At 38.8% G+C, this 26,494-nt stretch overlaps 1 pseudogene; it reads left to right on the top strand.

The window, feature by feature from the left end:
- Positions 1-17,486: 17,486 nt before the first annotated feature.
- Positions 17,487-26,278, top strand: LOC109019847 (annotated as a pseudogene).
- The last annotated feature ends 216 nt before the right edge of the window (positions 26,279-26,494 follow it).

Consider the following 26,494-nt stretch of genomic DNA (forward strand, 5'->3'; position numbering starts at 1 on the left):
CCCTGAGTCTCCTTGTGAGGCTTCCTCATCCTCCCCGAGTAAGTTCTACTCTAGATTCGACCTTCTTCTGATATTTGCTTCCCTTTATGTTTTCCTTGAAAAGAATATGAACTGAAAAGTTCAACTCAACTGGAAGATGCGATGTTGTTGTTTTAGTCGTACCCAAATCATAAAAAAGTTAATAGTTTTTTATTCATGATGGGGTTTTTCCTTTTCTTGGATTTTCACGACAACCCAATATAGGATAGTTGTTGTGCCTTCAATTATTTGTTTAAAAAAATATGTTTTTTGTGGCGCCCCCGACCCCCTTTAATAAAATACATGGGGATCGAGACGCCCGGATGGTGACAACATGGTCACACATCCCAACGAAGTGCCGGTGTGTGTACATGCAACGGTGTACAACAAAAATAACGCAGCGGATAGTCAACTAAGTACCAGAATTTAAGTCCAATGTAAACATCAATAAAGATTTAAATAATAGTTATACAGTCATCCCAGAATTAAAATACAATGCATTAAAAATAAAGTAGTTAAGCAAGTGATCCCAGATCACTCGTCGAGCGGAGCCGTCTCCTCAGGCTCGCCCTCATCCTCCTCTGCATCAAAATCTGCGTTACCAAACATGGTACCACAGGTAAGTACAAACCAAATAGTCCTCAGGAATAAAATGCATTTAAGACAACCAACATGCATGCATATGATAAAATATGTAATATTCTCAAAAACATCATTTTCACCGAAAATGAATAATTCCAACGCACGCCAAAATCCCAGTTGGCCAAAATACCCATAAAACATTTTCCCAGAAAATGAATTACGCAAAAATCCAACACACGCTATTTTTCTCGAAAATAGTCCATTTTTAGTGTATGCACCATGATCTCCCCTATGGGTCATCCGCACACTCTGGCTTCGTAGCGATGCCCACTTACGCGCCCAACACGTTCGTGGGTACATCCACTACACAACGAACGATGCCTAGTTCCGCGCCCAGCGCGTACGTGGCCAAGCATCCTCTAGTCCCCACCAGCAGAAAGACCACGGAGACGGCACGAGACCCTCTCGTCCGATCCCATTGTCGCCCAGCGACAATCCAGGGGACGTCACTCAGTATTTTGCGCTCCCCAGTGACCAGAGGAGCTCCACCGAGATAATACCCCATCTCGGCTTGGGGTTCGTGATACACACGCACCCAAAAATATTCTCGCATAAAATCATCAATTTCCAAATCACGTATGAACATGCATGTAATACACGAAAACCCAGTTTTCTTTACAAACATGATCATGCATGAAATAATGACATGTACATGCATCCACCTGATCTAATAACCATCAATAAACAATCCCAACAAATCCAATCAACAACTCATCAACAATTAATAATCAATTCAACCAAACCAACCAACAACTCCAATCACAAATCCATCCGACCCTCAAACTCCTCGGACTGAGTCCGGCATGCCAAATAAATGCAGTGAAATTGATTAGTGCAAAAATACATAAAATTCACGAGAAATCTTTGAAAAATACTTACAGTGCTATATAATAATTTTCTGAGGATCACGGGTGCACTTGAAGTGGAAAAATAGCCGTCGAACAGTGTAAAATACACTGTGGCCGTGGGTCACAGATACCCACTTTTCAACAGTAACAAACGAAGACCCAAATTTGATGGAGTAGGGCCTAGGGAGGTCGGTGAAGTCAATGGTGGTGGTGGTTTTCCGTGGGTGGCGGCGCAAGGAGTGGTTTTAGGCCAAAGATGCACAAATCGGAAATGGACTTGGTGGGGCTTCACCGGTGACGGATCGGAGCTGGGGTTGGGTCCAATGGGTTGCTGGGAGGTCGAGGATGAAGTTGTGAAGAGATGGTGGCCGGAGGTGGCGCGACGGCGGCGCTGGAGCGAAAGTGACGCCGCGGCTTTGAAGGGATGGTCGTGGTTAACGGCGGCACAAGGGAGGCTGAGATCGGAGGGATGGCTTCGTCGGCGGCTGGGGAAGACGGTGGGCCGGGCGGTGTCGACCACCGCCGGATCACGGCGGCGCTAGGACGGGACGAAAGAAACGACGGAAGAGAGGAGGGAGAGAGATCGGGCGGGAGAGAGGAGTCCAGGGGAGAAAAAGAAAAAAGAAAAAAAAAGAAAAGAAGAAAAGAAAAAGAAAAATAGAGGAAAAAGAAATGAGGTCCAATCCTCCTAACTTGGGTCACGAAAATGATCCAACGGAAACGGTTTTAAAACAGCTTGTGAAATAAAATATTTCAAACACAATGATTATAATTAAAATAAATAATTAAACCCGATAATAATTTAATTTAATTCGAGAAGAAATTTAAATACACAACAATAATTAATTTAAGAAAGCGCTCAAAAAGTAATTTTCGCAAACTAAAATCATAAAAATAACCCAATTAAAATTTAATAATTATGAAGTAAGAGAAATAATTTTTGCATAAATAAAATTAATTCCTTCATTAAAAATACACTAAAATACGGGGTGTTACATCCTCCCCCCCCTCAATAAAAATTTTGTCCTCGAAATTGGCAAGGTCAACATTAAGACTAAGACAGGAATAAGATTCAACTAAGAGCAGACTTAAGAACATATTGCCAAAATAGTCTGGTAAGGCCACTCTATAAGCAACCAGCCAAACCTTCCTTACGATTTGAAAAAAAACCAACATATCTTGGGCTAAGTTTTCCCTTCTTATCAAAGCGCTTAACGCCTTTCATAGGAGAGACTTTAAAATAAACCCAGTCATATACTTCAAATGATACGTATCTTCTTCTCATATCTGCATAACTCTTATGGCAACTTTGCGCTTCCACTATTTTAGTCCTTATAAACTGAACTTGATCATTCATTTCTTGAATTATCTCAGGCCCAAACAGTTTGCTCTCGCCAACTTTCATCCCAACATAAAGGCGATCTACACTTCCTTCCATACCAAGCTTCATATGGGGCCATTCGAATGGAGGAATGAAAATTGTTATTATAAGCAAACTCAAATAGCAGAAGATGATTCTCCCAACTTCCATGAATTTCCATGACACAAGACCGCAACATAATCTCAAGAGCTTGAATAGTATGCTCTGATTGACCATCTGTTTGCGGTTGATACGCCGTACTAAACTTCATCTTAGTGCCTAAGGCTGCCTGCAAACTTTTCCAAAAATGGGACGTAAACTGCGGGTCCCGATCCAACACGATACTCTTGGGTACTCCATGCAAACACATTATCTCCTCACCATATAATCGAGTCAACTTACCCAAGGAGTCAGTGTTTATTAATGGGCAAGAAATGAGCACTCTTGATCAACCGATCAACAATCACCCAAATTGAGTCCTTCCCACTAGGAGTCCTCGACAAACCCACAATAAGATCTATAGAAATATCACCCCACATCCACTCAGGAATAGGGAGAGGTTGAGGCCTACCTTGATGCTCAGCCTTAACTTAACGGCACGTGGCACATTCCTCAATGAACATGGCATTATCCAACATACTCATTTTAGTCCCCCAATGACACATCACGACCAGTATTCCTAGAGTGGCTGCTATCCAAAATCTCATTTCCTCGAAAACCTTAATATAACATTCAATAAATTCCAATGATCAAAAGCCCTTACAATAATATGTGCCAACTGCAATCAACTCCTATGTTCCAACTTCTAATCCTTCATTGAATTCTACTATTGGAAACCTAATAGCCACTTCTAATATTAACCATCAGTAACAGATTGCACAACCAAATGATTAATCTCCAATAACAAGTATCTTCTCAAAATTCAAGTCACCACTAATTTCTCAAAATCAGCACAATCTAAACTCCTAACTACAACAAAAATACCACGCTTCTGTCGCGCACTCTGATATTCATCACATGCATAAAATTTATGTTCTCATAAAACTAATACCATCAAATACAAGGTGGCTTCATTCCTACTAACCAAAACTCTTATCACAATTTGGTAGAAAAATACTCTCTCTCTCCCAAAACCACGAGTTATAACTCAAATTCCTCAATTAACTCCTATTGCCTTGATCAAAATCAATTTCCATGAAATACACCCATGATCATTGACAGAAAATCAATATCAAACAACCTCAACATCCCAAATTGAACATAAGCAACTTCAACCCAAAATACATTCATCTCATCCACAATAAGAAGCATACTTTAAAAGTCTCAATTCCAACCTACCGACCCAAAAAAAGAGCGCCTAGAGACTTCTACCTAACAACCTAAACCCAAAATCTCATCATCTACATTATGAACAACATCTAATCTAGCGATGACTAAACCCACTACGAACCACCACTGAGTACACCAAAACATTATCGAAACCATCTTGGTAACTCGCCCACCTACTTCTACTCCTCCAAGCTAGCATTAACACAACTAGTTCCTTCAATAGTACATCACTATTAAACCTCAGGGCAAACCATACCGATCAAATCTTCAATCTACCAAAAGCCATTGCAAAGCACCCAAGGATCCTAATGTTTTATTAACCCACATACTTGATCATATTATCCACTGTTGATGCCTAAGCTTCAACTTCGAAAATCTTTTCATACACTATACATGATGTCCCAACAATCTCTCTTCAAGTTAAATAACAATGTCCTTAATTCAACCAATTGGATGCTCAATCTCCAAAGGTAAATATAGCCTCAAGATAAAATAAAATAAAATGAAATATCTAAGTAACCTCAAGTCACAATTAATTCCTGAAAATAATCACAATAACTATTGTCAACCATGATTCCACTAAGTAACCCACTCGACTACACACTTCGTTCAACTCACCAAAAATTCCAAGCCAAGGTCTCTTGAATTAGCAATATTGTGTTGACTCCTCTTCAACACTTACCAAAGTCACTTCTCCAACCCAAATAAGACTAGGACCTATACCCTCGAAATCAGCAAAAATCATTTCCTAAATCCGCATCATCTATTATCCTTAAAATTTAATATGGATTATATCATTAATCTGTCACTGTAACACCAAGCTAAAAATAATTATTTAACCCAACTAGATCAACATCATCAATCCCCAGAAAATAAACAAACTAGATCATTACCTTACATCTTCAAGAAAATTCTCGCCTGAAAAAATTCTCATATCAGTAACTCAACTTTCATCGATTCTATTTTAATTCAGCCCTTCAACTCTACAAATCTAAAACCTTAACCCAGATAAAAATCTTTTTCTGAAATCCTCAAGATCGATGACCTTAAATCCAAAACATTCACCCTTTAAAACTTGTAAATTTTAAAACCCCAAATGTTATCAAATTGTTTATCAAGGTCGGCAAGATCAAAAACTTTTAATCTAAGTAATCCCTTAATTGTTTGTTGAACCTACCAGCTAAAATCCCATTAACTTATTTCCAAAAAAACTATAGAGCCACAAACCTTAGATGAACTTCTCATAAATCTAACATTGACATTCGTTGAACTTACAACCTCCTACCCATAGACTCACTACATAAATTCTACAGAACCTAAACATCAGTTATTCTAAGCAATTAAAAAAAAACTACGCATCTCCTTAGCAGCAACTTGAGTACCTAATCCAAAGAGTTCACCCAGATCCTGATGTTCGAGCCTCGATATTAAAACAACCAATCACCAAGAGTTCAGGCCTACTACACCAAATGTTTAAGCCTAACAATGGCCTTCTCAGTTGTACCATCTTCCTATCATAACACAACCCTTAACCTGCCTTTTAATTTCGAAACCAAACAAAATAAAATAAAATTCTATAAATAAAATAACATACGACAAAATGCATAAAACCAATGAAGTAGTTCACAATAAAATAAATAAAACAATAAAATAATTCGCCATAAAATAAAACAAATAAATTAAAATGACATACAATAAAATAAATAAACAACAAAATTATTATACAATAAAATAAATAAACAACAAAATTATTATTATACAATAAAATAAATAAACAACAAAATTATGATTATACAATAAAATAAATAAACAACAAAATTATTATACCATAAAATAAATAAAGCCAATAAAATTATTATACAATAAAAAAAATAAACAACAAAATTATTATACAATAAAATAAATAAACAACAAAATTATTATTATACAATAAAATAAATAAACAACAAAATTATTATTATACAATAAAATAAATAAACAACAAAATTATTATACCATAAAATAAATAAAGTCAATAAAACCATACTCAACTAAAGGTAAACACTAATTAAAGCAATAAAATCAAATAAATCAAATAACATCAATTAACATAAAATAAAATAGCAATAAACTCATAATATAAAATAATTAATTTAACTTACACCACTTAAACAAAAATTTTATTATTTTAAAATAATAAAAATAATTTAAAATAATAAAAATAATTTTAAAATAAATATTTGCTTCCCTTTATGTATTCCTTGAAAAGAATATGAACTGAAAAGTTCAACTCAACTAGAAGATGCGATGTTGTTGTTTTAGTCGTACCCAGATCATAAAAAAGTTAATAGTTTTTGATTCATGATGGGGTTTTTCCTTTTCTTGGATTTTCACGGCAACTCAATATAGGATAGTTGTTGTGCCTTCACTTATTTGTTTAAAAAAATATGCTTTTTGTGGCGCCCCCGACCCCCTTTAATAAAATACACGGGGATCGAGACACCCGGATGGTGACAACACTATCACACATCCCAACGAAGTGCCAGTGTGTGTACATGCAACGGTGTACAACAAAAATAACGCAGCGGATAGTCAACTAAGTACCATAATTTAAGTCCAATGTAAACATCAATAAAGATTTAAATAATAGTTATACAGTCATCCCAGAATTAAAATACAATGCATTAAAAATAAAGTAGTTAAGCGAGTGATCCCAGATCACTCGTCGAGCGGAGCCGTCTCCTCAGGCTCGCCCTCATCCTCCTCTGCATCGAAATCTGCGTTACCAAACATGGTACCGCAGGTAAGTACAAACCAAATAGTCCTCAGGAATAAAATGCATTTAGACAACCAACATGCATGCATATGATAAAATATGCAATATTCTCAAAAACATCATTTTCCCCGAAAATGAATAATTCCAACGCACGCCAAAATCCCAGTTGGCCAAAATACCCATAAAACATTTTCCCAGAAAATGAATTACGCAAAAATCCAACACACGCTATTTTCCCCGAAAATAGTCCATTTTTAGTGTATGCACCATGATCTCCCATATGGGTCATCCGCACACTCTGGCTTCGTAGCGATGCCCACTTACGCGCCCAACACGTTCGTGGGTACATCCACTACCAACGAGCGATGCCCAGTTCCGCGTCCAGCGCGTACGTGGCCAAGCATCCTCTAGTCCCCACCAGCAGAAGGACCACGGAGTCGGCACGAGACCCTCTCGTCCGATCCCATTGTCGCCCAGTGACAATCCAGGGGACGTCACTCAGTATATTGCGCTCCCGAGTGACCAGAGGAGCTCCACCGAGATAATACCCCATCTCGGCTTGGGGTTCGTGATACACACGCACCCAAAAATATTCTCGCATAAAATCATCAATTTCCAAATCACGTATGAACATGCATGCAATACACGAAAACCCAGTTTTCTTTACAAACATGATCATGTATGAAATAATAACATGTACATGCATCCACCTGATCTAATAACCATCAATAAACAATCCAAACAAATCCAATCAACAACTCATCAACAATTAATAATCAATTCAACCAAACCAACCAACAACTCCAATCACAAATCCATCCGACCCCCAAACTCCTCGGACTCAGTCCGGCATGCCAAATAAATGCAGTGAAATTGGTTAGTGCAAAAATACATAAAATTCACGAGAAATCTTTGGAAAATACTTACAGTGCTATATAATAATTTTTCGAGGATCACGGGTGCGCTTGAAGTGGACAAATAGTCGTCGAACAGTGTAAAATACACTGTGGCCGTGGGTCACAGATACCCACTTTTCAACAGTGACAAACGAAGACCCAAATTTGATGGAGTAGGGCCTAGGGAGGTCGGTGAAGCCAATGGTGGTGGTGGTTTGCCGTGGGTGGCAGCGCAAGGAGTGGTTTTAGGCCAAAGATGCACAAATCGGAAATGGACTTGGTGGGGCTTCACCGGTGACGGATCGGAGCTGGGGTTGGGTCCAATGGGTTGCTGGGAGATCGAGGATGAAGTGGTGAAGAGATGGTGGCCGGAGATGGCCCGACGGCGGCGCTGGAGCGAAAGTGACGCCGCGGCTTTGAAGGGATGGTGGTGGTTAACGGCGGCACAAGGGAGGCTGAGATCGGAGGGGTGGCTTCGTCGGCGGATGGGGAAGACGGTGGGCCGGGCGGTGTCGACCACCGCCGGCTCACGGCGGCGCTAGGAAGGGACGAAAAAAACGACGGAAGAGAGGAGGGAGAGAGATCGCGCGGGAGAGAGGAGTCTAGGGGAGAAAAAGAAAAAAGAAAAAAAAAAAGAAAAGAAGAAAAGAAAAAGAAAAGAAAAAGAAAAATAGATGGAAAAGAAATGAGATCCAATCCTCATAAATTGGGTCACGAAAATGATCCAACGGAAACGGTTTTAAAACAGCTAGTGAAATAAAATATTTCAAACACAATGATTATAATTAAAATAAATAATTAAACCCGATAATAATTTAATTTAATTCGAGAAGAAATTAAAACACACAACAATAATTAATTTAAGAAAGCGCTCAAAAAATAATTTTCGCAAACTAAAATCATAAAAATAACCCAATTAAAATTTAATAATTATGAAGTACGAGAAATAATTTTTGCATAAATAAAATTAATTTCTTCATTAAAAATACACTAAAATACGGGCTGTTACACTTTTTTTTTATGTCTTCTTAATCTAAGATTATGGAGTTTTTCCTTTTGTTTAATTTATCACATTCATCGGTCAAACAAGGAGATCGCATTGTATTGTATTTTAAATAAGCCAGCCCTGTAGTAAATATTGTAACTGTGAGAATAAAGAGAGGAATTGTGTCTAATAAAATGGGAACTTATGGGTGCCCAATAGATAATGTCAAGGACTTTGAATGTGCTCATATGGTTCTTAATTGGTAATTTGGTAATGTGTTTCAACTTCACGAATCATGATAGTGATGTAAGATCAAATCCCACCATTACTTGGAATCCATGGATTATTTGTGGCACCCCCACTCCCCCTTATATAAAAACACGGAGATCGAGACGCCAGGATTGTGACAACACGGTCACGCATCCTAACGAAGTGCCAGTGCATGTACATGCAACGGTGTACAAAAAAAATAACGCAGCGGATAGTCAACTAAGTACCATAGTTTATTTACAATCAAAACATCAGTAAAATTTAAATAGTAGTTATACAGTCATCCATAATTAAAATACAATACAATAAATTCAGATAACCAAGCGAGTGATCCCAGATCACTTCTCGGGCGGAGCCGTCTCCTCAGGCTCGTCCTCATCCTCCTCATCTGCATCAAAATCTGCGTTACCACAAAATGGTATCGCAGGTAAGTATAACCCAAAATGACCACGTAATAAAAATGCATTAAATGCAACTAACATGCATGCGCATGAACAAATATGCATTTTTCTCAAATCATCATTTTTCCCGAAAATGATTACTTTCAACACATGCCAAAATCTCATTTTGGCCCAAAATATCCGTAAAACATTTTTCCAGAAAATATTTTACACAGAAATCCAACTCACACTATTTTTTCAGAAAATAGTTCATTAATTCCATATGCACCATGGTCTCCCCTATGGACCATCCGCACGTCCTGGCATTGTAGCGGTGCTCAGTTCCGCGCCGGCGCGTACATGGCCAAGCATCCACACTACGCAACGAGCGATGCCCAGTTCCGCGCCCAGCGCATACGTGGCCAGACATCCTCTAGTCCCCGCCAGCAGAAGGACCACAGAGTCGGCACGAGACCATCTCGTCCGATCCCATTGTCGCCCAGCGACAATCCAGAGGACGTTACTCAGTATATTTCGCTCCCGAGTAACCAGAGGAGCTCCACCGAGATAATGCCCCTTCTCGGCTTGGGGTCGTCATACACACGCACTCAAAAATCTTCTCACATGAAATCATAATTTTCCAAATCACACATGAACATGAATGCAATGCACGAAAACCCAATTTCCTTTACAAACATGAATATGCATGAAATAATGATATGTACATGTACCAACACTAATCCACAACCATCAATAACCAATAACCAATCCAATCAATCCAACCAAACAACTCCAATCACAAATCCATCCGACCCCCGAACTCCTCGGACTCAGTCCAACATGTTCAAAAAAATACAGTGAAATGAGTTAGTGCAAAAATACATTTAAATTACGAAGGTTCTTTGGAAAAATACTTACAGTGCAATATAGCAATTTCCGAAGGATCATGAAGCTGCAAGAAGTGACGTCTGAGCAACGTAACAATGTACAATACACTGTGGCCGTGGGTCACAAATACCCACTTTCAAACGAAGGCAAACGAAGACCCAAGATTGATAGGGTAGGGCCTAGGGAGGTCAGTGAAGCTAATGGTGGTGGTGGTTGGCCGTGGGTGGCGGCGCAATGGGTGTTTTAAGGCCAAAAATATCCAAAACGAAAATGGAGTTGGATGTGCTTCACCGGTGACGGATCGGAGGTGGGGTTGGGTCCAATGGGTTGCCAAGAGGTCGAGGATGAAGTGGTGTGAAGATAGTGGCCAATGGTGGTGCAACGGCGGCGCAGCGGCGGAAAGAATGCCACGGCTTCAATGGGCTCGGGGTGGCTAACGGCGGTGCGAATGGAGCTGGAAATGGAAGGGTGGCGTCACCGGTGGCTGGGGGAGCTGGGGAGCCGGGCGGTGTCGACCACCGCCGGCGCACTGCGGCGGGCTGGGGGAAAGAAGGTTCGAACGGAGAGAGAGAGGGAGAGTGGTCGTGCGCGTGCGCGTGAAGGCCAGGAAGAGAAGAAGAAAAAGAAAAAGAAAAGAAAAGAAGAAAAGAAAAAGAAAAGGAAAAGAAAAATAGAGGGAAAAGAAATGAGGTCCAATCCTCATAACTTGGGTCACAAAAATGATCCAACAGAAACGATTTCAAAACCACAAGTTAAATAAAATAATTTAAACGTAATGGTAAAGTGAAATTAAAATAATTAAATCCCACAGTAATTAATTTAGAATAAAGAGATTTTAAACGTATAACAATAATTAATATTAAGAAAGCACTTCAAAATATAATTCTCACAAACTAAAAATCATAAAAATAACCCACTAAAATCCAACAATTTTAAAATAAGAGAATAAATTTTTGAATCCATAAAAATAATTCCTTCAGTAAAAATACACTAAAATACGGGGTGCTACATTCTCCCCCCCCCCTTAAATAAAATTTCGTCCTCGAAATTGGCAAGGTCAACATTAAGACTAAGACAGGAATAAGATTCAACTAAAAGCAGACTTAAGAACATACCACCAAAATAGTCTGGTAAGGCCACTCTATAAGCAACCAGCCAAACCTTCTCTACGATCTGAAAATGGCCAACATATCTTGAACTAAGCTTTCCTTTCTTCCAAAGCGCTTAACGCCTTTCATAGGAGGGACTTTGAAATAAACCCAGTCACCTACTTCAAAGGATAAGTCTCTTCTTCTCGTATCTGCATAACTCTTATGGCGACATTGCGCTTCCGCCATTTTAGTGCTTATAAACTGAACTTGATCATTCATTTCTTGAATTATCTCAGGCCCAAACAATTTGCTCTCGCCAACTTCATCCCATCACAAGGGCGATCTACACTTCCTTCCATACCAAACTTCATATGGGGCCATCTGAATGGAGGAATAAAAATTGTCATTATAAGCAAACTCAAATAGCAGCAGATGATTTTTCCAACTTCCATGAATTTCCATCACACAAGACCGCAACATAACCTCAAGAGCTTGAGTAGTATGCTCTGATTAACCGTCTGTTTGAGGGTGATACGCAGTACTAAACTTCAACTTAGTGACTAAGGCTGCCTGCAAACTCTTCCAAAAATGGGACGTAAACCGCGGGTCCCGATCCAACACGATACTCTTGGGTACTCCATGCAAACGCATTATCTCCTTGCCATATAACCGAGTCAACTTACCCAAAGAGTCAGTATTATTAATGGGCAAGAAATGAGCACTCTTGATCAACCGATCAACAATCACCCAAATTGAGTCTTCCCACTAGGAGTCCTCGGCAAACCCACAACAAAATCTATAGAAATATCACCCCACTTCCACTCAGGAATAGGGAGAGGTTGAGGTCTACCTTGATGCTCAGCCTTAACTTGACGGCACGTGGCACATTCCTCAATGAACATGGCATTATCCAACATACTCATTTTAGTCCCCCAATGACACATCATGACCAGTATTCCTAGAGTGACTGCTATCCAAAAATCTCATTTCCTCGAGAACCATAATACAACATCCAATAAATTCCAATAATCAAAAGCCCATACAATAATATGTGCCAACTGCAATCAACTCCTATGCTCTAACTTCTAAACCTTCATTGAATTCTACTATTGGAAACCTAATAGCCACTTCCAATGTTAACCATCAGTAACAAATTTTTGCACAACCAAATTATTAATCTCCAATTACAAGTATCTTTTCAAAATTCAAGTCACCACTAATTCCTCAAAATCAACGCAATTTGAACTCCTGATTACAACAAAAATACCACGCTTCTGCTGCGCACTCTGATATTCGCCACATGCATTAAACTTATGTCCTCATAAAACTAACACCATTGAGTTCAAGGTGGCTTCATTCCTACTAACCAACTCTTATCACATTTTGGTAGAAAAATATTCTCTTTCCCAAAACTACGAGTTATAACTCAAATTCCTCAATTAACTCCCGCAGCCTTGATCAAAATCAATTTCCATGAAATACATCTATGATCCTTGACAGAAAATCAATATCAAACAACCTCAACATCCCAAATTGAAAATAAGCAACTTCAACCCAAAATACATTCATCTCATCTACAATAAGAAGCATACTTTAAAAATCTCGATTCCCACCTGGCGAACCAATAAAAGCGCCTATAAAAATTCTATCTGACAGCCTAAACCCCAAAACTCAACACCTACATTTAGAACATCTAATCTAGTGGTGACTAAACTCACAACGAATCACCATTGACATCACCAAAACACTATCAAAAAAAACCTTCTTGGTAACACGAAAATACCACCTGTGGCGCCCCCAATCCCCCTTATATAAAAACACGGAGATCGAGATGCCAGGATGGTGACAACACGGTCACGCATCCCAACGAAGTGCCAGTGTGTACATGCAACGGTGTACAAAAAAAATAACGCAGCGGATAGTCAACTAAGTACCAGAATTTCTTTACAATCAAAACATCAGTAAAATTTAAATAGTAGTTATTCAGTCATCCATAATTAAAATACAATACAATAAATTCAGATAACCAAGCGAGTGATCCCAGATCACTTCTCGGGCGGAGCCGTCTCCTCAGGCTCGCCCTCATCCTCCACATCTGCACCAAAATCTGCGTTACCACAAAATGGTATCGCAGGTAAGTATAACTCAAAATAACCACGTAATAAAAATGCATTAAATGCAACTAACATGCATGCGCATGAACAAATATGCATTTTTCTCAAATCATCATTTTCCCCGAAAATAATTACTTTCAACACCCGCCAAAATCCCATTTTGGCCCAAAATATCCGTAAAACATTTTCCCAGAAAATATTTTACACAGAAATCCAACTCACACTATTTTCCCAGAAAATAGTTCATTAATTCCATATGCACCATGGTCTCCCTTATGGACCATCCGCCCGGCGCGTACGTGACTAGACATCCTCTAGTCCCCGCTAGCAGAAGGACCACGGAGTCGGCACGAGACCATCTCGTTCGATCCCATTGCCGTCCAACGACAATCCAGGGGACGTTACTCAGTATATTCCGCTCCCGAATAACCAGAGGAGCTCCACCGAGATAATACCCCCTTTCGGCTTGGGGTCGTCATACACACGCACCCAAAAATCTTCTCACATGAAATCATAATTTTCCAAATCACACATGAACATGAATGCAATGCACGAATCCATCCGACCCCCGAACTCCTCGGACTCAGTCCGGCATCTTCAAACAAATACAGTGAAATGAGTTAGTGCAAAAATACATTTAAATTACGAAAGTTCTTTGGAGAAATACTTACAGTGCAATATAGCAATTTTTGAAAGATCACGAAGCTGCAAGAAGTGATGTCTGAGCAACGCAACAGTGTAAAATACACTGTGGCCGTGGGTCACAAATACCCACTTTCAAACGGAGGCAAACGAAGACCCAAGATTGATAGGATAGGGCCTAGGGAGGTCGGTGAAGCTAGTGGTAGTGGTGGTTGGCCATGGGTGGCGGCGCAATGGGTGTTTTAAGGCCAAAAATACCCAAAATGAAAATGGAGTTGGATGTGCTTCACCGGTGACGGATCGGAGGTGGGGTTGGGTCCAATGGGTTGCCAAGAGGTCGAGGATGAAGTGGTGTGAAGATGGTGGCCAATGGTGGTGCAACGGCGGCGCAGCGGCTGAAAGAATGTCGCGGATTCAATGGGCTCGTGATGGCTAACGGCGGCGCGAATGGAGCTGGAAATAGAGGGGTGGCGTAGCTGGTGGCTGGGGGAGCTGGGGAGCCGGGCGGTGTCGACCACCACCGGCGCACGGTGGCGGGCTGGGGGAGAGAAGGTTCGGACGGAGAGAGAGAGGGAGAGTGGTCGTGCGTGTGAAGGCCAGGAAGAGAAGAAGAAAAAGAAAAAGAAAAGAAATGAAGAAAAGAAAAAGAAAAGGAAAAGAAAAATAGAGAGAAAAGAAATGAGGTATAATCCTCATAACTTGGGTCACAAAAATGATCCAACGGAAACGATTTCAAAACCACAAGTTAAATAAAATAATTTAAACGTAATGGTAAAGTGAAATTAAAATAATTAAATCCCACAGTAATTAATTTAGAATAAAGAGATTTTAAACATATAACAATAATTAATAATAAGAAAGCACTTCAAAATATAATTCTCACAAACTAAAAATCATAAAAATAACCCACTAAAATCCAACAATTTTAAAATAAGAGAATAAATTTTTGAATCCATAAAAATAATTCCTTCAGTAAAAATACACTAAAATACAGGGTGTTACATTATTAATGGGAGGAGGGCTAAGTTTCCATTTTGTACCCAAATTTTATTATTTATAAACAAAAATTATAATAAAACCCAATTTGCCTTCATATCCACAATGCTTTCTAAGCTCTATGGAAGCTTTTCAATTTTTTTTTTTTGGTTTAATGCCATTGGAAGACACCATTGGATATCGTTTCACCCAACATCTTTTGGACAATATAAAATAAGCCAATTGATGGGAATATATTTTCACTTTTTTTGCATATATATATATATATATTTTTCTTTCATGGGATTTATTTTTTGAGGTAGTATGGGAAGTGAAAACAACTTCATCAAGCTGAAGTTGGACCAAAGAAAGTGTTATATATTCTCATCAAACTGACCACAAAATTGTGATTTGGATACATTTACACTACCACAACTTGCCATTCATGCATTTGAGTTTGACCTATGAATAAATGGGCAATGAAAGCAACACCCCAAAAAGAAATATATATACTGTAAAAAGGGATGAGATGAGGAGGATATCATGTTATCGAGGTTGGGCTGGGTATCTTTCTTAATTCCTTTTAGTTGGGTTAGAGATATGCTTGATCTTATGGAAAAGATTTGAATAAAAAGAACTCAAATCAACTAGGTTTGTACTCATCGAGAAGGGTCCACTCCAAATTTGTAAGCATGCAAAGCTTTAATGCTTTGCCTCAATTTATGTCCCTTCTATGCCTCCTTAGGGTTGGTTCCATGTCCATCTCTCGTTTTCGTTATGTCTATTGAGTGCGTTAAATTCACCAAATAAGAAGTAAATCTACTCTTAAAAAGAGACAAGATATGGACCATATGAAAATGACATTAACTTTGTTTTGATTGTGTTGTTGATTGAGCATATCAAATGCACGTAACATTAGTTTAGGAAAATAACATATCGTACGGATTTAGACTAGTCTTTTCACTTCTATCATACTATGTGGACAAAATATTATTAATCAATCATTAGATTTATTTTTTTTTTTAAATGAGAGATAATCTAATGATTAAATACAAGAAACAATGACACATCAACATATCATGATCGTCTACCATGTTAAGAAAATCCTAACTAAGCAATTATGCTAAGAAAAATGCTATTCTCACCGATAGTTGGGTCCTAATTGAATTGGGTCACGACAATTTTTTTTTTATTTAGTGATTAAAGAAGTGTTTTTTTAATAATATTGTATTTTTTATATATATAAAATGTTTAAGGATAGCACTGCTCTTATGCTAAACATTATCCAACTAAGTTCACAAACTTCATAAATGCAAGTATTTAGGCGGTTTTTTCAAGCTGCAAGTTATTGGGGAGTTTAGACCTCAAAATTTATTTCGGACGAGGGCTATGTCAAATCAATCGTTAGATACATCATCATCATAATCACCTGAGTACTCTAGCATGCCCATTTATGTTCTCTACTTTGGTGCTCTAAAATTGATGATTGTGTTTATGCAAGCACTATGAAACTAGAAGTTTTTTTTTTTCCATGTTTCTGCATACTTCTGTTGGGATAATATATTATTGAAAATCCGCATTTTCAAGTGTGTGGTGTTATTTGGTGTTATTAAAAAGTGTCTAGCTAAATTTATAAAATTTAATGTTTTTAATCAAAATTTAACAAAACTCTAGTGCTCTCAGCAATATCTGTCCAATACATTTTATTCAAGAAAATAGAAATGCATTATCTATATAAATTCATAGCCTGAGTGCTAGTTTTGGTGTTATTGCTTTTCTATTCTTTTTGTTGTGATGAAAGAAGAAGGCTATTCGGGCTGCATGGACTTCATGGGCTATAATTTGTAACCTAAGATTAGGCATTTTCGAATATTATGATGTGGCACATTGACCCGAGCCAATTATGAAACAAAAAAAAGACCACTTGGGAGTTCTCAATTTTCTTCACCCCAAAAATACATCATCCCATATTCTTTTTATTTATTTATTTATTTTTTTTTTACTGCTATCAATTATGAGAGGTTAATTGTTTTTTCTCTTCTTTTGCCATCATGTGCTTCGCCTTCAAAGTCTCGAAAGACATTCTCATTAATTTTAAATGGGGGAAGAAGAAGATCGCAGGCCTTCGACATCGACTTTACATTCATTACAGACACCTCTCAATACATATGGAAATCCAAACGTTGACCACGTGAGTAGGCAGGTTGATGTCTTTTATTTTTTAATGACTTGCATATGACGTGCTCATGAAACACAATTGATTGCATAATTGCAACATCATTTTGATATAAATATGCCCCACCCTCCGTCGTTGAGTAATCTGGAGAACCATAGGCAAGAATTTTCTGAATTTGGAGAATTCGAAGAAAATGCTGGAAGTACATTTTCTGATGTGCTGATGGTATTACACTTTTGTATGGTTTTTATTTCACTATAATGACGCTAATTTTGAATTTATGCTAATCCATCCCTATGTTTCCATGTTTAGAAATGTTATTAGACATAGATGAAGATTTAGAGGGCACAATTGTTGTCCCGGATGATGAGGGTAGGGTTGAAGCACCAAGATCCGATATGGAATTCGAGAGTTTGAAAGAGCTTACTACCTACTATAAGCTATATGCCAAGAAAGAGGGATTTGGTGTAAGGACACAGAGGACTAAGAAAGATGATGCTGAGAGGCCTGTGTACGTGACTATTGGTTGTGTCGGTGGCGGAAAATACCAACCTAAGAACATTAATATCTAAAAGCCGTGGCCAACAACTAAAACTCTTAGGCTATTATTGCACGATTTATAATTTCCGATTTGGGGCTGTTGTTATTTCCTATTTTCTAGGCAATTATTGCACGATTTATTATTTTCAAGCTAGGTTGCTTTGATTTCTGATCTGGGGTTGTTTTTATTTCTGATTTCTAGGTTATTATTGAATGATTTATGTTTTTTGAGCTGGGTTGCTTTGATTTCTAATGTGGGGTTGTTTTTATTTTTGACTTATTCAGTTTGGTTGGTGAACGCTTGGGTGATTTCTAAGTTGTTGGGTTGCTTTGATTTCTAATTTGGGGTTGTTTTTATTTTTGAGTTGCTGATTTTGGTTGGTGAACACTGACTTTAACCTAGTCGACAAGTTTTTACAACCTTGTGGGCAAGTTTTTTCAAACTTGTAGGCAAGCTTTTTCAAACTTGTAGGCAAGCTTTTTCAACCTTGGCTCCTGTTAGGGCTAAGTTCAACTAATTTGGTCGATAATACAATGCTTTCAAGTTTTTTTTTGGTTAATGTATTTATTCAAAAGAAAATCTGCAAGTCCTTTTTGTCCATGATGAGCATGTTATTATTCTTTTGGATGCCCTATTTCATATCCACAAGATGTCATAGATGACCCATCTTTTCATTGCATGTTTTTGTTCCCCACTAGAGGTCACTAGATGTTTACTCATAGGGTTAAAAGTGTAATACCATTAGTCATATAACAGTTTTGATCAGTCGTGTGTGATATACCTCCAGAATTCTTTTAACGTTCAGCACTATGTAACACCCCGTATTTTAGTGTATTTTTAATGAAGGAATTAATTTTATTTATGCAAAAATTATTTCGCGTGCTTCATAATTATTAAGTTTTAGTTGGGTTATTTTTATGATTTTTAGTTTGCAAAAATTATTCTTTGAGCGCTTTCTTAAATTAAATATTGTTGTTTGTATAAGTTTCTACTCGAATTAAATTTAATTATTATCGGGTTTGAATAATTATTTTAATTATAATCATTGTGTTTGAAATATTTTATTTCACTAGCTGCTTTAAAACTGTTTCCGTTGGATCATTTTTGTGACTCAAAATTTGAGGATTGGACCTCATTTCTTTCCCTGTATTTTTCCTTTTCTTTTTCTTTTTTTTTTCTTTTTCCTTCTTCTTCTTTTCTTTTCTTTTCTTTTTTTTCTTCTTCTTTTTTCTCTCCTCTCCCGCGCGCTACGGACACTCTCTCTCTCCCTTCCGTTGTTTTTTTTCGTCCGCCCGTAGCACCGCCGTCGTGCCGCCGTGTGCGACACCGCCCGGCCCATCCTCTTCCCCAGCCATCGACGAAGGTAGCCCTCCAATCTCAGCCCCCCTTGTGCCGCCGTTAACCACCACGAGCCTCTCCAAGCCGCGGCGTCACTTTCGCTCCAGCGCCGCCGTCGTGCCATCTCTTCACCACTTCATCCCCGACCTCCCAACTACCCATTGGAACCAACCCCACCTCCGATCCGTCACCGGTGAAGCCCCACCAAGTCCATTTCCGATTTGTGCATCTTTGGCCTAAAACCACCCCTTGCACCGCCACCCACGGCAAACCACCACCACCATTGGCTTCACCGACCTCCATAGGCCCTACTCCATCAAATTTGGGTCTTTGTTTGTCACCGTTGAAAAGTGGGTATCTGTGACCCATGGCCACAGTGTATTTTACACTGTTCGACGGCTATTTTTTTCACTTCAAGCACACCCGTGATCCTTGGAAAATTATTTTATAGCACTGTAAGTATTTTCCAAAGATTTCTCGTGAATTTTATGTATTTTTGTACTAACCAATTTCACTGCATTTATTTGGCATGCCGGACTAAGTCCGAGGAGTTCGGGGGTCGTTGGTTAGTTTGGTTGAATTGGTTATTAATTGTTGATGAGTTGTTGATTGGATTTGTTGGGATTGTTTATTGATGGTTGTTAGATCAGGTGGATGCATGTACATATCATTATTTCATGCATAATCATGTTTGTAAAGAAAACTGGGTTTTCGTGTATTGCATGCATATTCATATGTGATTTGGAAATTGATGATTTTATGTGAGAGTATTTTTGGGATCGGACGAGAGGGTCTCGTGCCGACTTCGTGGTCCTTCTGCTGGTGGGGACTAGAGGATGCTTGGCCACGTACGCGCTGGGCGCGGAACTAGGCATCGCTCGTTGTGTAGTAGATGTACCCACGAACGTGTTGGGCGCGTAAGTGGGCATCGCTATGAAGCCAGAGTGTGTGGATGACCCATAGGGGAGATCATGGTGCATACACTAAAAATGGACTATTTTCTAGGAAAATAGCGTGTGTTGGATTTTTGTGTAATTCATTTTCTGGGAAAATGTTTTATGGATATTTTGGCCAACTGGGATTTTGGCTTGCGTTGGGAATATTCATTTTCGGGGAAAATGACGTTTTTGAGATTATTGCATATTTTATCATGTGCATGCTTGCTGGTTGTCTCAAATGCATTTTATTCCTGACACCTGTTTGGTTTGTACTTACCTGCGGTACCATGTTTGGTAACGCAGATTTTGATGCAGAGGAGGATGAGGCGAGCCTGAGGAGACGGCTCCGCCCGACGAGTGATCTGGGATCACTCGCTTAACTACTTTATTTTAAATGCATTGTATTTTAATTTTGGGATGACTGTATAACTATTATTTAAACCTCTATTGATGTTTACATTGGACGTAAATTCTGGTACTTTGTTGACTATCCGCTGCGTTATTTTTGTTGTACACCGTTGTATGTACACACACTGGCACTTCGTTGGGATGTGTGACCGTGTTGTCACCATCCGGGCATCTCGATCCCCGTGTTTTTATTTAAAGGGGGTCGGGGGCGCCACACACTAAATGGCACAATTGATGATTCACTTGCTATTTGGGGGTCTTTTCAGATCTTTTCAACTCCTCCAGAATACTCGATAGAAGTTAGGGCATCATTGGTTCAAAAGGTAACATTGATGGAGGCTATAATTAGGCACGGTGGTAAAACAACTAAAATGTAATTAGGAAAAAGAAATTTAAAAAAAATTAAAATGAATCTACCTAGAAGGTATGTGTAACACCCCGTATTTTAGTGTATTTTTATTGAAGGATTTATTATTATTTATTCAAAAATTTATTCTCTTATTTTAAAATTATCGGATATTTTAAATGGGTTATTTTATGATCTTTAAATTGTGAGAATTAAATTGTTATGTTTTCTTAATATTTATTTATTGTTGTACATTTAAATTGTTCTTCTTTTAAATTAATTGATTGTGGGATTTAATTATTTTATTTTCATTGTATCATTACGTTTAAATTATTTTAATTGATTTACTGTTTTAAAATCGTTGCCATTGGATCATTCTTGTGATCTAAGATGTGAGGACTGGACCTCATTTCTTTCCCTCCATTTTTCTTTTTCCCTTTTCTTTTCTTTTCTTTTTCTTTTCTTTTTCTCTTTCTTTTCTCTCCTCTCCCTCTCTCTTCCCTCGCGGACGTCCCCCTCCCTCTCTCTCTCGTGCGTCCGTCGCCTCTCCCAGCCCAGCCGCCGTGCACAACACCGCCCTGCCCACCAGCTCCCCCACCGGCCGGCGACCTCACCCCCCAAATCCCAGCCCCTACCTCGCCGCCGGTAGCCCACACGCACCCCACGAAGCCGCGGCATTCTTTGCGCCATTGCGCCGCCGTCGCGCCACCACCGGCCACCATCTCTTCACCACTTCATCCCCGACCTCCCAGCTACCCAATGGACCCAACCCCAGCTCCGATCCGTCACCGGTGAAGCCCCACCAAGCCCATTTCCGATTTGTGCATTTTTGGCCTAAAACCACCCATTGCGCCGCCACCCACGGTAAACCACCACCACCATTGGCTTCACCGACCTCCCTATGCCCTACCCTATCAATTTCGGGTCTTAGTTTGTCTCCATTGAAAAGTGGGTATCTGAGACCCAAGGCCACAGTGTATTTTACACTGTGTTGTTGCTGAGTCGCTACCTTTTTCAACTCCGTGATCCTCCAGAAATCCTATTATAGCGCTGTGAGTATTTTCCTAAAGAACTTTCGTGATTTAAATATATTTTCGCACTAACACATTATCTGTGAATTGGTTTGTTTTGCCGGACTGAGTCCGAGGAGTTTCGGGGGTCGGATGGATTGTGGACGGAGTTGGTTGTATGTTTGGTTTGTTATTGGGTATTGTTGGTTGTTCATGTACATGGCATATTGCACGCATGATCATGTTTGTAAATAAAACTGGGTTTTCGTGTTTTGCATTCATGTGCATGTGTGATTTGAAAAATCATGATTTCATGTGTGAGAAATGATTTGAATATGTTGAAATGTTTGGATGGACTGGTTTGAGAAAAAGGGAAAGAGATTGTAGGGATGGTGGTAGAGTCCCGTCCCGCCTGTGATTCCCGCCTACAGTACTCTGATATGTATCTATTGTGTGTGGTAAGTATTCATTGTGTGGAAAGGAACTGTAGGGATGGTGGTAAGCAGGGATGGTGGTAGAGTCCCGCTTGTGATTCTCGCCTACGGTGCACGCGATAGAGATGGTGGTAAGCAGGGATGGTGGTTGTGTCCCGCCTGCGATTCCCGCCTACGGTGCACGCGGTAGGGATGGTGGTAAGCAGGGAAGGTGGTAGAGTCTCGCCTGCGATTCCCGCCTACAGTGTCCGATAAATGGTTTGTTTATGTGAATCATTTTCTGGGAAAATGACAGACTATATTTTTGAGCCAAATGGGATTTTTGGCGTGTGTTGGAAATAATCATTTTTCTGGGAAAAATGGTATTTTATGGCTAAATGTATTTTGTCATATGAATGCATGTTGGTAGCATTAATATATTTTTATCCCGAGAGTTGTTTGGTTTATACTTACCTGTGGTACCATTTTATGGTATCGCAGATTTTGATGTAGATGTGGATGACGAGCCTTAGTTTGGCTCCTGTTTGTCGAGATTTATTTTTATTGGTCATTTATGTATTTGTCTTGTAATATATTTTGGGATGACTGTATAACTTTTTAAAGATAATTTCGTTTTGAAAATTTTTATTTAAAATTCTGGTACTTAGTTGATTATTATAATATCCGCTGCGAATTTTTATTGTGCACATTTGCATGTTGCACACACACTTGAGCACATTTCGATGGGATGCGTGACCGTATTGTCATTATCCCGACGTCACGATTCCCCTTCTTTTGTACGTGGGAGTCGGGGCGTCACAGTATGTTTAACTTGTGTCGAGTCCTCTGGATTACTCGATGGAGGGCAGGGCATCCTTGGTCCAAAAGGTGACATTGATGGAGGTTGTAATTAGGAATGATGTTAAAATGACTCAGAATGCACATACGTAAAACAAATTAAAAGGTTAAGGAATCTACCTGGAAAGTATGTTGAACTTGTGTTGAGTCCTTCGGATTACTCGATGAAGGGTAGGGTATCATTGGTCCAAAAGGTAACATCGATAGAGGTTGTAATTAGGGACGGTATTAAAATGACTCAAATGCACGTATGAAAAAAAAATAGAAGTTTAAAAAGAATCTACCTGGAAGGTATGTTGAACTCATGTCGAGTCCTCCAGATTACTCGACGGAGGGTAGGGCATCATTGGTCCAAAATGTGGCATTGATGGAGGCTGTAATTAGGCACGGTGTTAAAACGACTCAAATGCACGTACGAAAAAAAGTTTTAAGTTTCAAAGGAATCTACCTGGAAGGTAGGTTGAACTCGTGTCGAGTCTTTCAGATTACTCGATGGAAGGTAGGGCATCGTTGATCCAAAAGGGTGTCTATTGTATTGGAGGTCGGATTAATTTGAATCAACCTATAAATTTTAGAAAAGTGTTTTGTATTATTCTTTTAATCAATATCTTTTTATCATATTTTGATATGATATCAAATGACTATATTCTAAAAAAGTCAAAAAAAATTATTAAAACCCTCGAAATCAATGGTAGGTAGAACTTTCAAATAAAATAATGGAGCAAAAAAATCACCATAGATATGCAATTCATATGGGATGGGCATATTTCACCCTGTTTAGTGGAGAGACTAGGTTGTAATGTATTTCTTGGAACAAGTCCATGAGATGCGTGCTAGGCGATGACAGCTCCAAGGGTTGCAGATGGAAGCTTCAAACTTCATTCTACAAAAGTGAAGAAAAGACCTAAAAAGCATGAAAATGACTATTAACAGTGTATTCTTCTTCACCGAGCTGAAGCATGCCAGAAAAATTGATGTAAACCATCCCTCAAGGAATTTGTGGAACTTCATAAGCAAAGCAACAAGATCAATAGTAAACCCTGTTTGGATCGTGTTATAATCTCAGCTGTGTAGAAGTATTCTGCTCATGTACTGCATCTACGCATGAACTACGTGTCGTCTAAGAGTACTGGCCCTGAGGTCATATCTCCCAAAATTAAAGCCTTTACTATTACAGACATAACTAAAGTAGGAGTCTGGTTGCAGTTAAGAAGTTCATCTCACAAGCACTTAAATTTTCTATAGTCAACAATTACTGACAACTAATCTTGTGAAAGAGAAGCAAGATCCTTTTGCAATTGAAAACTTCATGGCCCATTTCCTTGAAAAATTTGATTCTTTAACACTTCCCACATTTCTTTTGCAGTCGTCGCATATATGATTGTCCCTGCAATGTCCATCAATACAGAATTCAAGATCCAAGACAGTATCATAGTGTTGCATCACTCCCATACTTCATACAGAGGATCGAAATTGACTGGTTGATTTATGATTCCATTGATAACCCCATCTTGTACTTATCCTCAAAGCTATTTGCATGGATCTACACCATGTGTGTTAATTATTCCCCGTGAGGACTTGAGAAACCAAGACAACCAATCGAATCTCCATTCTGTAAATGATAGGGATTTGCTGATTGATCATCACCATGCATTTGACGATGTAAAACTCTTTGACAAATAAAAGAATTTTATTCTATGTTCACTCTGAATGGAGTTACAACAGGTCTCTGTTTTTATACATGTAAAAGGCTAAAGGTTGTAAGGGTAAAGTAAAGGTAAAAGAAGTAAAGTAACTAACTAGTAAAAAAATAGAAAACCAGTTAGTTACATAATTGAAAATACTTCAATTAAATCACTAATATTTATCTATATAATATTACAAGGAGCAGGCTTCGAACTCTATTTTGTTTGTTGGCCTAACTGACTACATTGTTCTCTTTACTCTTTAGCAACTTTTTTTATTGACAATTTGACCTGAATACGTTGATCAGGTTGAAGCAACCAAGCTTGTCCATGACCTTGGCAAAGTCTGCCAAGGCTGGTTCTTCTTCATGGTAAATGCATTAATGTGGTTTGCATTATCCATTTTATACCTCTGCATATATAGTCGATCTGTGTATGTATAATTAGGTTGATGGCTATCAAGTGATCAATCATGGTGTGCACGAGAGCCTGATGAAGGCAATGATCAAGGCATGTAGTGAATTCTTCAATCTGGCGGAGGAGGAGAAGCAGGAATTTGCAAGGAAGCATGTTCTGGACTCCATCAGGTGCGGCACCAGCTTTAATGCTTTTGTGGACAAAGTATTATTTTGGAGGGATTTTCTCAAGGTTTTTGTACATCCCAAGTTTCATTCACCGACTAAACCCTCTGGATTTAGGTATTGTCTTATCTTTCTTATTAAGATTAACCTCCAAAGTAGAGAACTTCAATATTGCATACCTTAATTAGGCTCCACAGATACTCCATTATCTTCCTAATCTAGTTTTATTTGATTTTCAAACATAAACATATGACGATGCAAATGCACATATCTAGAAGAAATGCCAATTGTAAACTTGTGACAAAGTCGAACGAACTTCTAGTCTACATGGGAACTGACATCTAATCATCGACCTTAAACTGATGGATAATATGCTTTCTAGTTTCCATCTTAGTGGAACCATGTCAATTTAATTTCAATTAGCTCTTGTATTTGTTGCCACAGAGATCGATCTCATTGGCCTTAGTATGGCAAAAGAACTCGAAAACTAGATAGAGACTTGTTGGAAGGAATATCAGTGAGCTTGGGATTAGGAGACGGATATATGGAAAAGGCCATGAATTTGGACTTAATCAGGTTTACAGATCCTGGCTGCAAACTTGTATCCGCCATGTCCAAAGCCAGAAGTAGCACTGGTCATGCCTTCTCATTCTAATCACGGCCTCTTGACACTACTCATACATAATGGGATCTCCAGCCTTCAAGTGGAGCATAAAGGAAAGTGGGTCGATGTAAATTCCATTCCCAATGCATTCGTGGTTAACATTGGTGGCCACTTGGAGGTGAGGTGAGTCCCAAATATTGCACTATAGATATACACACACATTCGTTTTTATTTCATTGATATAATCTCTTTACATCTGCAGTCCATTAATATCGTCCCATCTAATTAACAGAGCATACCCATTACATAAGTGATTCGACCACCAAATCATGATAGCCAACACATTATGCTAAAGGACCCTTTTTTTTTTTTGGAATAGGACGATACTCCAATTTTATTGATA

This window comes from Juglans regia, chromosome 4 (assembly GCF_001411555.2).
Source record: "Juglans regia cultivar Chandler chromosome 4, Walnut 2.0, whole genome shotgun sequence".
In the NCBI taxonomy this organism is placed as follows: domain Eukaryota; kingdom Viridiplantae; phylum Streptophyta; class Magnoliopsida; order Fagales; family Juglandaceae; genus Juglans; species Juglans regia.